Raw genomic sequence first — 15,260 nt, 5'->3', positions numbered from 1 at the left:
TACACTGTTACTAAGAAAATCAAGAATCCTCTGAATAACTTATCATTTTTATTTGGAAATAAAATGTCCTTTATTTGAAAATGGCTTTATGTATCACAACAATATCACATCAGCTCTTGATAATTTTGTCTCTGTGTTTTTTTAGCAAAATTTAGAGTGTTAGATAACAGTTGCTTCAAAAGTTGCTGGTACAGCATCCAATGGCAGTTGAACTAGATGATCATTGTAGGTAATTTCCAATTGAAATATTCTATTCTATTCTATTCTATTCTATTCTATTCTATTCTATTCTATTCTATTCTATTCTATTCTATTCTATTCTATTCTATTCTATTCTATTCTGAAATAAAAAAGAAAAAGTGACGTTTCCACCTGTATTGATTTACTGTAAAGCTGCAAGAGTAGATGTGCTAGCCTGCCTACAAGGCATTAAAAATTTATCAAAATTCAGTATTAGTACTTGGTTAGTACTCGTTAGTACAGCTTACTTTTATGCTGCAGTTTGTCTTCAGGGTGATATGCTGAATTGATTAAAATGTAATTGTGTTATTGTTTTAATTTTTTATAATAACATTTTTTCTTTTCTGACATATTGAAGTGGGTTTTTTTTTGTTTTCATTGTCAATCATATTCCTGTATGTTTCCAAGTCACGTGGAAAAGCTGTCTCCAGAGTCATACCTTGATTCCAACACTGGTATAAGAAATGAAGAGTGTTCATAAATCTGTGTTCACAAGTGTGTTTCACACACAGGTCTTGCCATTTATTGTTCAACTGCTTTGTTGTAATTAAGTGATAATGTCTGACATAGTTCCTCTGCTGATTCTTAAACCCTGGAAAAGTAAATTTTTTTGAACAAGAACTAGCTATGAGGAAGATCATGGCTAAAATTTTCCTTCCGAAAGTTACGTGTTATCCCACTGACTGCGATGGTGTCACCTTTCTTAACCTGCAAATCCCATTATTCTCTATTAAAATGTGCATTTTCCATTTTCCTGAGGATTGTAATGATCACAGGTGGTCTGTGTTACCAGTGTTCTTCTCCAAGGCCATCTAGTGCAAGTCTTCTGAAAGCATCACCAGGTCTTCCTTGTTCTGCTGCCTCCCAGGCAGCTACTGAAGTAGTCAAGAGCACTTCAAAGATGTGTTTGCATTGGCCTGGACAGGCCGGCTTGTTAAATCAATCTAAGTTTCTTTGCTGACTAAGAACACAATAAAAAAGACTGATTTGACAGAAAGTCTCAAACGTGGAGGCGGCTGTGTGAGGTGCCAGCTTGCCTTTCAAAGATGTTTTTGGTGTTGCTTAGAAGATCGGCTTCTGCCTTGCTCCTGGCCAGAAGTAAAGCTGTCGTGGAGGCATTGGGATGGCTGAGGAATAATGAGGCCTACAAAGATGATGAGTGATTGTGATCGTCACTTCTTGTTCAAGATGGGATATAAGGCTTAGCATCCCCTAAAGACCCAAACTTCCCTCACTGCAGCCTCCACTGCGGGAAAAGGAAAATAAAGAAAACACTTCTCTATGAAGTATTACCACCAATCACTGAATCATAAAATAAAGACGTTCATCTTGGTGTAGTTTTTTGTGGGGAAGAAAAGTGGCATGGTTTGGGGTATTTTTATTTCTTTTTTTTTTCTTCTTCTTTTCATTGTTTGGTGTTTTGTGTCCTTCATAATCCTTTAGGCCCACTCATTATCTCATTCTTCACCAAATACTTTTTTTTATATCCAGTACAAAGATTCCTGTAGAAGACGGTAGTGAGAACAAAATCTCAGGGTCTACAGCTTTAGCAGTGTTTTCTCTAAGGAGTCTTCAAATTAATTTTGAAGAATTATTTGGGTTTATAGCTCTCCTGGATTGAAGTGTCATCTGATTTGACTGTGAAATATGGTAATAGTCATCATCTCGCTTAATCTTTTGGCTTCTTTCTTTCTGTTTGCCTAACCCAGTCTCCCAGCAACACAGCTCAGTGAGTTAATCCAGCTCTGGCCTTGCCTGCACTGCTTTTGAGGGAGGAGTGTAGCGTTCCAACAGTACTCCTTATAAATAAAAAGAAACATTTCATTTTCCTTTATTTTCCTTTCATCTTAAAAAAGATAATCCGACCTTTCTTAAAATCACTTGTTTTTCTTTATAAGTGCTCTGTTAACACTCTCTTTGTTAAAAAAGCAAAAATTAAATCCTTAACTTTAGCTTTCTGTAGCTAATGTAGTCCTCTTGGGTTTTTTGTCCCAATAGAGATTATTTTTAACACCTACTTATGTAGATGGAATAGAAACCAAATGACGATCTTTCCAGGAAAACACACTTTTAAAAATTTACATTAAACATTTTTTTTTCCCCAAATCCTTTTATCATTTCACTTACCCCTGCCCCCTCAATCTCCCACCCGCAGTTTGTGGCAGCTACTGGTTTGCCTTCTTTTGCCCCGGGTAGTTTGTATGTTTGGAGACAGAGCTGTGCATGTCAAGTTTTTCCATGCTCTTTTTTTGGATAAAGCTCAAGTCCTAAAATGAGTCATAACGCACAGATTTAAGGTTGAGTTTATTTGTAATGCACATGCTTGCAGAGTATTTTATGTAACTAAAGACCAGTGTTTACTCACCAGAATACTTTTCCTTTCTTACTACAAACAAATTGAGGTTCGGGGGAAAGCTGAGATAAATAAATATCTGCTAATTAAAATGAGAAGCTGCTAAACTTGAAACAGCTTATCTGTTTCAGTTTTTTATTGATTATGATATTGCTTTTCAATTAACAAGGAGCTCATTGCTAGCAAATCGTTCCTGGTGAAGGAGCTTGCAAGTAGAGTGATGTTTAATAGATGATGGGTGTTTTGTAGTTGTGAGCATTCTCATCTAGACCCTTGACTTCAGAGGCTTCATATGAGACCCTCAAGGCCAGATTCTTCCCGATGACTTTTTAGGTGCCAATCTCTGAAGCCTGTGGGAGGGAGAAGAGGTTCAAGAGAGCGATTCAGCCCATGGAAGATGTGCATCACCCCCTCCATCAGCCACACCAGGAGCACATGGGGGCTTTTGCTCTCCCCGTGCCTGCAGCTCAGTGCTGTGAGTGAGCACTGAGTCCTCTTCATGATGCTGGGGAATCTGCTGAATGTTTTTTTGGGTTTTTTTTTTTTGACAGCGCTTTGATTTGGCCTCAGTTGGTGGCTTATGTTGTCTCAGCACGTCCTGAGGAGTGTAGTTGCACAGCGTGTTATGTCTTCAGGGATGAATCAGACCCCATCCCTATTGCACGCAAGCAGATGGGGCAGTGACCAATTCTGCTGAGAGCTGTAATTCCTCATGCATTTTGGCTTGCAAGAATGAAAGATGGCTTGTTGGTGTCTCAAGTGCATTAAGAAAAATCTCTTTATTGTTCTCAAAACAAGACTTGAGGCTGAATAAGGCTGAATAGTGCTCTCCAGCATGCAGGCATGGGCATGTGGAACATTGGTGGCGTGCTTTTGTTCTAATTGATAGAAGTTTTTTTAAATACTGAAATGATTCTTGAACAGGCATATTCAATTAATGAAGTTCCTCAGGGCAACAGGGTGATAATGAATTGTGATTTCAAAGGGAATTTTGACATGTTAGCTTTCGGCTTAGGTTTCTACCTCTGCCTTGCTTTTGATGATGAAGAACTTCTGATGCACTTTGGCTAGGAAAAACCTCTGTAGATGTTAAACATGCTGCCTTTCAATTGCTGAGCCACATGGATGTGTAAAATGTTCTGGGCTATTATAAATCTGTCCTAGAGTCTCACGTAAAATGCACAGGCATCATGTACCACACCTATGTTTAGTCCATCCAAACTGATGTTTGAAACACTTAATTCAGTTATGCTCTTCTGTGATAAATATGATGGAAAATAATATTTTCAGGGTGGAAATACTGACTTTGAGGCATTACTTCATATATTTGTCTTTAGGCATTTGATTTTGATTAGGCCAACTTCTAGTCCAATTTAAGCTTTTACACGTGCCACGTAATCTCAGTTTTGTACTACATGTATATTCAGAAAAGTGAAAATCAGATTCATTCTGTTACCTAATTACACCTGAGAGTAACAGAGGAAATAAATACTTTCACTGTTTTTCTGGAAGTTGCCATCCAGGAACATGAGAATTAATATACTAGATGATAGGGATTCAGCTTGCCCAAACTTCGTCTGGGATTAAGTGATGGGTTTATAGACCTCTACATTTAGATATGTAGGATAAGATTAATAGTTCTTTAAAGTAAATTCCTGTAATTGCTCAATTCAGTATAGGCTCCACTGGTTATTAACTTACTCTGTCTTAGCTGTGATAGGAGCCTTGTCATCCAGGGCACCTGCAATGTCGATCCCTGCTTTTAGCTTTCTGAATCAGGTGCTGAATCAAGTACTTTTTGTTGAATATGCGTCTTCTTAAAGTGGTCATCTTGACAGGAAGGAAGCTGCAGTAGGCAGATCTGCTGTCCTGGAAAGCCTACTGCAGTTCTTAGTAATTAGAAACTGTCTGGAAGTGAGACTTTATATTCCAGCCAATAACATTGATTACTGGGATTCTGGGTATGCTTGCAAAAATGTCGAATGTCATCATTTTTTGCTGATTTCTTGGTTTTAGTGATGCTATAGACCATATAGACCTTAGAGTCTAATTATTTATTCTGTGGAAAAATACTTCGTTGCAGAGCTATTAATGTGCTAGGCTTTAATTAAGTATTCTCACATAGTGTTATGAGGCAAAGGCAGCAGAAACCTATAAACCGCCTGTTCTTTATTCTATATTCTTTATTAGCTCCTTTCAGTTTGACTGTTTTCCAAGGTAAACAATATTTGTAAACATTTTTCTTTACTTTTACCTATTATTGCAGTTCTTCTGACTAGTATTCTGCAGCATCATCTTGTAAGTGAAGCAACCAGTTTGACACTCAGGGAGTACAAATTACCGATATTCGGGACTGTTTTCTAAGTTAACACTCATTTACATTCCCTATGGATCCCACATTTTGCTTGTTTTCTGCAGCAGCGACACATTATGCATTTTTTAATCGTCTGCAGTGATACCAAGTTCCTTTTCCTGTTAATTCAGAGCTGTCTGTAATTCATAAATATTTCTTCTATGCTTCTGTGGTTTTTCTTGGGTGTGTGTTTCTTTGTTTTTACTAACCCTGAACTTTTTCAAGTCACTGTACTGTCTGTTTAATACCTTGCTTGGCTCATTCTGAAGTACCGTGGTGATCAAGAGGGGGGAACTAAGTAATCAAAAATTTGTTCTTTCTGTAAATGTTCCCCTATTGCTACTTTACGCTTCTCTTCCAGTTTAAGAATTTCATCCCAAAATTTTGTAAGAGAATAATAAGGTGCTTGTGATTCATTAATCTTTCCCCATATAAAAAATCATACTATTCCTCCTTACTTTTTAAAGGTCCTTTAGCTTTCTTCTCATCACATGATCAGGACATAAAAATCATCGGTCTTTTTGGTTCAATGACTGAACTAAAAATAATTGTGGGTCAAACTGATGTTTTAACTTTTTTGAACAGAAGTACTTAGCTTAGTTCAAATTAAATGGATCAAATTTTGTTTTAAAGTATTATTTTCATATTATAAAAAGAAAAAAAACCCACAAACCATGCACAGCATTTCATTAGTTAGTTCCTGAGTGTAATTTTGTTACCAAAAGTTGAAAGGTTTTTTCCCTCTAATTTCCACTTTTTTGGTCAGATTTATCAATTCACTTTGACCTGAAAGCAGACTGTTCTGCTTAGTATGTTTTTAAACAAAAAAAAAAGATCTTTATCCAGTTGTCTGCAATTTTCTTGATACTCTGTAAATTGGGACAGATTTTGAAAAACTAAACATTTAGGTTGGCTGTTTTTCCTTTGACCTATTAATTTGAGATGGTTAGGTACTTCTTATAGATTAGTGAGGCCAAATAATCTGTTGGAGCAACTGTGTTTCAACTGTGGTTAAAATGTGCCTTGTTGTCTTCCAGTTTATATTGTTTTCTTCCAGAACTCTGATTACCTTATTTCCTATCCATATTTCTGAATGTAGCATATCCTACATCTTGGCTGGGGATGTAAAGTTTACTGGTATATAATTTATGTGGAACCAGTTTAAAGCATAAACCAGTTCTTTTAACCTTTGCGTCCTCCTGTACAGCCTCTGTTTTTAATGGGAAATTGTCTAGTTGTACTGGAAACTCAATTCTTGCTATTTGTTGGACTTTAACGTCCAACATTAGCCCAAATATTAGGGCTGGGCTTGAAGGCATATTGTTTTTTAGCAGCTTATTTCAGCCTTGCTGCTTCTAACATCAGTCAGCTCTCTGGTCACTGTTGAGATTAGCTACTTCTAATTGATTATAGAAACTTAACTTTTAATATTCATGATGGCCTCAGGAAAGAGAATGTGTTGCCAGACTTTTGTAGTATGTTGGAGAGAGAGTGTAAATTTCTTTGGATTTGGGCATATTTTGCTTCCTTTTTTGCCACTCAGATTTTTTTTGGAGTTGTTGTTGAGGCTTTTCTTCAGGGACTATGAGAACTTTGGGGAATGTGAGAACTGCTTAACCTTCCCCAAGCCACATCAAGAGGAAAAGAGCCTTTTCCCAAAGGAATTTAAAACCTTTCATCTTTAGGTTTGGGCACTCCAGTCTTCTGTATTTTTGAATATCAGAGACAGAGAGAGATAGTCTCAAAGCTGGGAATAATTATCCTAATACCGTTTCTTTCCTATTTAAATAATCTAACATCGATTCAGTTTTATTACTGACTCTTGATTTGCCCAAAGCTCAGGGTCTTGAGCTTTATTTAACTGCAGAAATGCTTACAGATGCCAGTGGAGGTATTTCTCTAATGCTGTTCCGCTTGTTTGCAAAATCCACTTCACTGCAGTTTGGTCTTGGTGGACATCAGGAGATGGTTTCCTTACTCACAGCCTAAAGCCTCCTTCAGTCACTATTTTACCTCAGTCTGTGTTTTTGGAAGCCCAGTCACCTAAAGGTTGCACTGGCCTTTTCTGAGCTTTTTGCTGCTTCTCTTTCACCGTCTTTATTCTTTCTGTAGTTTGGTGAAATCATCTGGCCATGCTGGTGTTGGGAGACTCCTGGGATCATGTAGGATCATGGGCTCAGCAATGACCTTCAAGGCTTTGGCTTATTTCAGACTTGGGGTGGTTTCCCCTGGTTTCATATATTGCTAAGCAAACTTTTTTCACTGCGTGATTAAACCTTCGGTTTTGCTCTGTACGAATACTCTGGCATGCATCTATATGCAATTTCATTTATTTAATAAAAATGTATTTTGAGTAAATTTCTGCACATAGTTTCTGCTGATGTTCCCTTGAAGAGAGATACTCTTGCTTGACTTCTTCCTTTAATAAACCACAGGTCACTAAATAATAGATTTGTGTTTGGAAACATGCTTCTGTTTCTTGATAAACTTACATAAACCACCAATTTGAAATAGTTTCTCCTTAAATTTACCCAGCTGAAGAGAGTCTGGTGTGAACCTCATGAAACTCAGCTATTGGTGCATCTTAACTCAATTGCATACTAATTTAAACTAAATAATAACAATATCTACTATTATTGTTGGTTTTGTTATTATCATTAGTGATCTGGGTATTATTTATGAGCTTACAGTAGTATTATGAAATTATTTGTGTGAAGGAAAACGGAAGAAATATTACTGAAGTGCTAAGTACTGCTTGTTGTGCTATCTTTAGGATTCCTCTCAGCATATTTTACCTCAAATTTATCCTGCAATTTATCCTGTAGATGTACGATAATTTCCTGGGCTGGCTTGGCTTCACTTTGAAATTTCCTTTGCATTCTGGTTGTGTCTTAACTTTGGGAGTGGTATACACCGATGATGGTGGGAGTGCAGACACATTTGTAGATGTCTTTACTTAGAGTGTCTTCCTCTGAGAGGTGAATCCCACTCTCAAATACGCTGTATTTAAAATTTTCCCCTTGGTTATCAGAAGGGTCATTGCATGGCACCATCACAGATGGGGGAATGGCATCTCCAGGCATTCCCCATGCCCCAGTTGCAGTCTAGCACCGGGCTGACAGAGGTCCTGGAGCCACATCCCTGAAGATCTCAAGGCCTCTTGTCATCTCCAGGAGATAGAATATTGCTGGAAACAGTTCAAGTTCCTGTGCTGGGCTCCTCAGCGTGACTCAGCTTTGCACACAGAGCTAAGTCTTGGGCTGGCTTTAGTTTTCTCCTAGTTGTGAACCATTTGCTGTTTCATACAGATGCTGATGAGCCTCTAAATGATGAAGGCTTTTCGATGCTCCCAGCCTGAGCAATACCTAAACCACAGAAAGAGGAGGGAAGTGCTTTGTATTCCATTTAGTTCCATTTTCAACTCCTTTTTTTTTTTTCTATATTCAGGCAGCTTAGGAAAAAAAACCCCAAAACTGAAATAGCAAATTAATATGCTTCAGGGAACAAAAATGGAGAGACAAAAGCAATTAGTGTGCACTTGTGATGCACTTAGATTTCTTTTTCCTCCATTTAGCATTTGCTCGTTTCCCCCTCCCTCTGACAGTGACAGAAAAATGTAATGAAGCTGAGAGCTCTTTGAATAGCTTTGGGTGTGACTTTCAAGTTTTAAGCTCCTTATCTCTGACTTGATGCGCTGTCTCCCTTTCCCTAGAGTGTCTGGAAACGTTGAAGCTTTAAGTTTCATTATGAAAAAGCAATAAAGCATTTCAGCTGTGAGGCTAAAATCCATAGATAAATCGCTTGGGATTAAGCTATTACAAGAAAGCTGAACACTTTTCAGAAGAGGTAAAAAAGGGGATGCTTAAAAATGTGACCATTCTGAGCTAAATTGTACATTTTTGTTCTAGTTATGTTTACACTTCTTGTTTTCCACAGATTTCAAGCTTAAGCAGGATTTTTTTTTAAATAGTTCAGAGAAGATGTCTATTTCTTCCTTTAGTTTTCTGAGAGTTTCTTTAATTGATGAAATACATTAAGAAGATTTGCATAGAAGTAAATGCATTTAAAATATCTTTCATTTCCTTTTCTGCACTGATAGTAAAGCACTGATGAAGCAGTTGGGGTATTTGGAACATGAGCACTGGTCTTTGTATTACTTCAAGAAGATTGCCAAATTTCGTTCTTCTTGCAGTTCTACACTTGCGTATTCTCTGACATTTCTTCCTCTTCTTGCTCTCAATGTGGTTAAAATACCTGGAGAAACCTTAAAAATCATCCCTCAGTGCAGTTCCTGTCTACCGGATAATTTTATAAACAAGGACGTTGGTGTAAACTTTGAATAAATTTCCTGCTTCTAGTGAACAAGGATCCCTGGCTTCCAGCAGCTGGATCATGTTTAAACAGGAATCTGTTATTACAGAAGAAGAAAATACTCACTTGCTGTTCTATTTTATATAACTTTGCACTTAAAGCCATTAAATATTTAACTAGATGTTTTCCTTTAAGCACAGCAGCCATCCCATCTGATAAACGTGTAATGAGCTGCTGAAACTGGAGCTAAGGGCACAGCAGTCTGAAATAACGTGCTTAACAAATCTTTATGTAAGGACTTTAAAGAATTTAATGTGCAGGCCTTGGTCTGTATGTGGCAGTTTCCAGTTTACCTTTACAAGAATGATTTATTGCTTTTGCTATATTTAAATACTGAGTGTCCTTTGCTGGATGATTTTTGCATCTGTTTTACAGTTAGGATGTGTCCTAACTGGATTACTTGATTTACCTGGATTCTGTTTTCATAGAATCATGGAGTGATTTGGGGGTTGGAAGGGACCTCTGGAGGTCATCTGGTCCAAGGCCCTGCTGAAGCAGGGCCACCTAGAGCAAGCTGCTCAGGACCAGGTTCAAAGAGCTTTTCAGTATCTGTGTTTCCTGGTGTTCACACAGAGTCTCTTTCAGTTTGTGTCCATTGACTCTTTGCACCATCCCTTCAAGTATTTACAAAAATAAATAAGATCCCCCCTGAGACTTTCCCAGGCTAGCAGTCCTAGCTCTCTCAGCCATTCCTCATATGTCAGATGCTTAAGTCCCTTAATCATCCTTGTGGCCCTTTGCTATACTCTCTCCAGTATGTCCATGTCTCTCTTCTACTGAGCAACCCAGGACTGGACACAACACTCCAGGTGTGGCCTCACCAGTGCTGAGCAGAGAGGAAGGATCACCTCCCTCAGCCTGACTCCAATGCTTTGTCTTAATGCAGCCCAGGATAACGTTCACCTTCTTTGTGGAAGTGGCACATGGCTGCCTCATCTTCATCTTGTTAGCCACCAGGACCTCCGGGTCCTTTTCTGCCAAACTGCTTTCCAGCTGGGTGGCCCTCCGCATACACTGGTGCCTGGGGTTGTTTCTCCGCAGGTGCAGGACTTTGCCCTGCTCTTGTTCAACTCCATGAGGTTCCTGTCGGCCCATTTCTCCAGCCTGCAGAGGTCACTCTGGATGACAACACAGCCCTCCAGCATATCAGCCACTCTTCCTAGTTTTGTGTCATCAGCAAACTTGCTGAGGGTGCACTCTGCCCCATCATCCAGGTCATTTGTGCAGCTGCACCCAATACTGGCCTTTGGGGTAGACCACTAGTTACTGCCCTTCAGTTAGACTTTGTGCACTGATCCCTGCGCTCTGGGCCCAGACATTCACCTCACTGTCTTTTCATCTAGCCCATACTTCAGCTTCTCTATGAGGATCTTAAGGGGTAGTGCTGAAAGACTTAGTGAAGTCAAGGTGGACAATATCCACCTCTGTCCCTTCATCCACCAAGCTAGCTATTTCATCATAGGCTATCGTGTTGGTCAAGCATGACTTCCCCTTGGTGAATCCATGCTGACTACTCGTCATCACTTTCTTGTCCTTCATGTACCTGGATGGATTCTGGGAGATGCTCCTTCATTTTGCTGGTGATGTGGTCCAAGGCACGGCCACCTAAATTACCTGGGCTGGATTCTGCTGCAGAGTCAAATCAGAGTAGACCTTATACCTGTTTCTGTGATGTAACCACTTTTGTCCTGCCTTTTAGTTAAGCCCACTTGTCTTGCTGTACTGGTGCAGGAGATGCTGTGTGGGACTAAGCCTTTCCTTCACCCTTCTAAGATTTTTTTTATTGTGGGGGCCCAAACCACACATTACTTCATTACTTGTGAGCCTGGCAACAGTGAAACAGGAGAAGGCCAGCAAGAAGAGGGAAGCAACGTTTTAGTGGAATAGACAGAGCTAATTGTTCTGATTATAAATTCTGTATTGTACTCAGGCAAATATAATAGCCATTTATTACTTGCCTTGCTTTTAAATCCTCCGCTCCCTTTGTAATTTATACTTTTGCCTGGCTCAGCTCATCCTGAAAAATAAGAGTGACAATTCACCATAAAGCACCAACTACACCATTGACAGTGATATAACGTTATAATTTATTTAGTATCCTAGATCCAATAAATTAAAGCACTGTAGGAAGCTGCCCAACTGTTAGCACTGTGATTTTTGCAGACAAGTTCTGGTAGATGTGGGGACATCAGTGACCCTAGCAGTCCACCCACACCCCTGTGATGGAGGTACATCCATCCATCACATTCATATGAACCCTGCTGCTTGAGGAGAGGGTCAGTGGAGGGTCAGACAGAAAGCAAAGGTATTTGCCAGAGCTCACTTTCCTACGTCTAGAAACACAGAGAACTTACAAAACATTAAATCTGTTACGTTTATACCCCAGGCATCAGGTGCGGTCCCTAAGGTGAGGGTGCTCTCTCTATCACCCTGTCTTCATTAGTTCCAGAAAGATATTTTAAAAATATTTGTTCAAAGAACAGGAAGACCATTTCCCCACCCGTTTCAGATTCTAAGTGATGTTTCCACATTACTAAGTCAATTCAAGATCGGCCGTACAAAGTGCTATTAGTGTAATGCCTGATAATAGTTTAGAGCAGCAGAAGGTGCCGTAGTGCATATATCATGTTGCAGAAAGAAGGGTGCTTTACAGTAGCTGCTGTGTTGCTGCTGAGATGGAGACCATTATTTTCTTGATTAGCAATTATAGTGTCTGCATTTTTTTTTTTTAAATCAGTAAAGGAAACCAGAAATGTAGCCACCAAGCTTTGGTGACTAAATTTTCCTATATATTGCTGATATGGTAAAAAATGCAGGCTTTAGTAGAACTCTCTGTGATTTTATTTTACAATCATAAATCAAAAACCATTGGTTTGAAGGCATGTAGCATGTTTTTAGTAAAGTTATCCCCTCTGAAAGCCCAGGGTGCAATTTTATTTCCTTTCAAGATATTAAGCTTGTTCCTAATAGGTGCTGTTTGAGAGAAAAGTTGCAGTAGTGGGCCAAAACTGGACTGAGTAATTTTCATCAAAGTAATTTCCAGATATGTAGGTACATATGTATGAATATATGTGTATTTTTAGAAGACAAATTATCCTAGTGTCAACAAGTGTGAAAATCCCAATTTATGGCAAGACCTCTGTGGTGGCAGACTGAACAATGTCCTCTTGCTCTCTCCTTCATTCGCCACTCAAAAAGTCCCCTATTTTTCTGAACAGAACAGGAACATTATCACAGTAATTGACCATTTTTCTTCCTATACAGACATTCTTAATTCTCTATGATGTTTTAGGACTTGTGTTGCTCGCCTTCAACTTTTAGGACTGTATATACTCACTCTTTCCCTATGCCTACTGCATTAAAAGCATTTTTTATTCCCACTACCTCAATTTCATTATTTTTCAATATACTGCAGTATCTGGCTTTGGTAACTCTCTCTTCCAAAATCAGCAATGACTACTTGGCTACTTGACAACAGTGAAAATTTTCAAAGTAACTTAATCTTCTAAATTAAATCTGCTTGACTTATTTATTTTTAAGGCCTTTTGTCTGGCTTCATCCTTCTTGATTTGTCTCCTGCTTTGTCAGCGTGTGAACCATTAGCACCTGAGTTTCTCCAAGATTTAAGAGTTTTCTTATTCTTACGTTACCTCAGTGGTCTTCCAGTGGTTCCTGTGACACTTCCTTTGTCATTATATTATACAATTTCTCCTTGTCTGTTGAGAGTTTTAGCATATTCAGAGTGACATAGAAATAATAATATTTAAGGCAGCAAGCATTAATTAAAAAAAATATAATAAGTAATAGAAGAAAAGATACTGACTTTAGTCAGTAGAAGAAAAGATACTGGATTTTAAATGTGCCTGCATGCAAAGAGATAAGATTAGTAGTGAAATCCAAATTTACATGACTCTAAAATAGTTTTAAGGACAATTAAATCCATTTTACTTTTGAATATGTTTGCATACAGGTTCAACTGTCTTTAATGAAAACACTTGAAACATCACATTGAAGTTGGTTAATCATAACTTCCTGTAAGCATTCATAAGAAAGCATGCCTTCTGTGTAAATGCAAATAAGAAGGTATAGGAAGTCATTCTCTGTTTAGGACAAGTGGGAACAGCTATACTGAGTTCACATAAAGCTCATAAAGCCATACGGAATCAAAGTCATATAACAGCAGTAGCAGGTACTCCAGGAGTATGAGCAGCAAGGCAGGTACAGCAGTTCTTCCTCTTGCATAAAGTCCCAACATTCACTCTTGGATTTTGGGCACTTGCTAAGTTGAAGGTTTCAGATACTGTGTTTTACAGTATATGATGCATCTATTCATGATGAATTTGTCAAATACCTTTTTAGATGCTTATAGTTCTGGTCTTGTCAGCATCCTTTGGGAATACTTTTCAAGACTAAGTAACACGTATCATTTAGGAAAAAGCACTTCTTGTTGTTAGCTAATCGTTTCCTGGGTTCCCTGAATTCTTATGTTACATGAAATATCTAATAAATAACGAGAGTACATCTTCTCCATGATTTTGTAGACTGAAATAGATGAGAACCTAAATGGACTGATTAGTTTATCTTTTTTTTTCTTTAAGAAAACTTTCAAGCACTGTTGATATTTTTGCATATAATGCATTTTGTCTTTTTTTTGTGTTATTGTATTCCTTCTTGAAGTTTGTTGTAAAAAATTGTAAATCAAAGAAAACATGTAGTTTAATCACGATGTTATAGATGCTGTATTTACAAATATGTATGTCGTTCAAATTTCCCCTTTATTTTTAGAGCACTAATAATAATTCATCCTACATTCATGTGATCATCAGCATATAATTTAACTTTTAGATTGTTGAAATGTTCTGGACTTCATTATGTTTATAATGCTCTGAATTTAATAAGAAGTGGGGATACAGGAATTCCTGATATGTTTACATGAATTAATTAACAATGTTTGCTGATGTGATTTGGTTGCTGGTACATGAGTGTGTAGTACCATTTGAGATGGTCTTTGGTGTCCAACCTGGCTTATCTGTAGCTGCTGCTCTATCACATTTACCTGCCCGACACCAGTGCTTTGGATACCAAATGGCATCTCCATTGGCACTAAACTATGTGACAGCAACTGAAATAAGGCCTTGATTTTGGGAGAGGAAAGTCAAGGGGACACATGGGGGCTTTCTGTGACTGGTAGTACTAGAGACATGAGTAATATAAATAAATATTACTTGAAAAGATTGAGATTGCCATGAGTCTTCAGCAATAAATGCAGCTGTTGCTTAATGGCATTTCACAACATCTGGTTACAGCTTGGCATCAGTAATGAGGACTGGGGAAGCACGGACATCAAGTGCAGAGTTTTGGGTGGACTTGACCTTACTCAAGCCGTATTATAATGTCATGCTATATAATAGGAAATAATCTGGTGGGTGTATTTGCCCAAATAAGATTTCTGAGTCCACTGAAACCTGGAAATTCCAGCAGAATGCTGATTGTTATTGGAGCCAGGGTTATATTATGATTTAATGGCTTTTCTGGGCTTCATTTGATGACCTGGCCTAGAAAAAACATTTTGAAGTAATAAAGCGCCTGTTTGGCTCCAAACTAATGAAAGAAGCATTGCTCTTTGCATTAACTGTTCTTTAGGAAGAGCTGCGGAGAGCTACTAATAAACCTTATTAAAAAGCTTAAGCAAGACTGAAGGAAATAGAAAACAGAGAAATTATTCCATTCCATGTGAAGTGAGTACATCAAAAAAAAAAAAGGGCAAGCCCACAGGGTTTTTGCTTCTCTTCCATGTGACTTGCAGCTTGCTGCACTTCTGTTACGTTGCCTCTGAGATATGTTAAAGTGCAGCTCAGTTTAATGAAGAAGTGGGTAGGACAAACCAAGGCTAGAGACTATTTACGGCAGAGATTGGGTAAGTAAATGCAGCTGTAGATAAGT

At 38.3% G+C, this 15,260-nt stretch overlaps 1 protein-coding gene across 5 annotated transcripts in view; it reads left to right on the top strand.

Annotated features, from left to right (window-relative positions):
• The window catches only part of DGKH (diacylglycerol kinase eta), a 172,492-nt gene that overhangs the window by 90,886 nt on the left and 66,346 nt on the right, over positions 1–15,260 (top strand). The window contains exon 1 of one of the 5 annotated variants that reach the window (XM_013366779.3): positions 5–15,234. The exons of the other annotated variants lie outside the window; for them this stretch is intronic. The gene's annotated coding sequence lies outside the window, so the exon portion shown is untranslated. Of the gene's footprint in view, positions 1–4; positions 15,235–15,260 lie in introns of those variants that run through there. 5 annotated transcript variants of the gene reach the window in all.

This window comes from Columba livia, chromosome 1 (assembly GCF_036013475.1).
Source record: "Columba livia isolate bColLiv1 breed racing homer chromosome 1, bColLiv1.pat.W.v2, whole genome shotgun sequence".
Classification (NCBI taxonomy): Eukaryota; Metazoa; Chordata; class Aves; order Columbiformes; family Columbidae; genus Columba; species Columba livia.
This window is presented reverse-complemented; position numbering and strand designations above follow the sequence as displayed.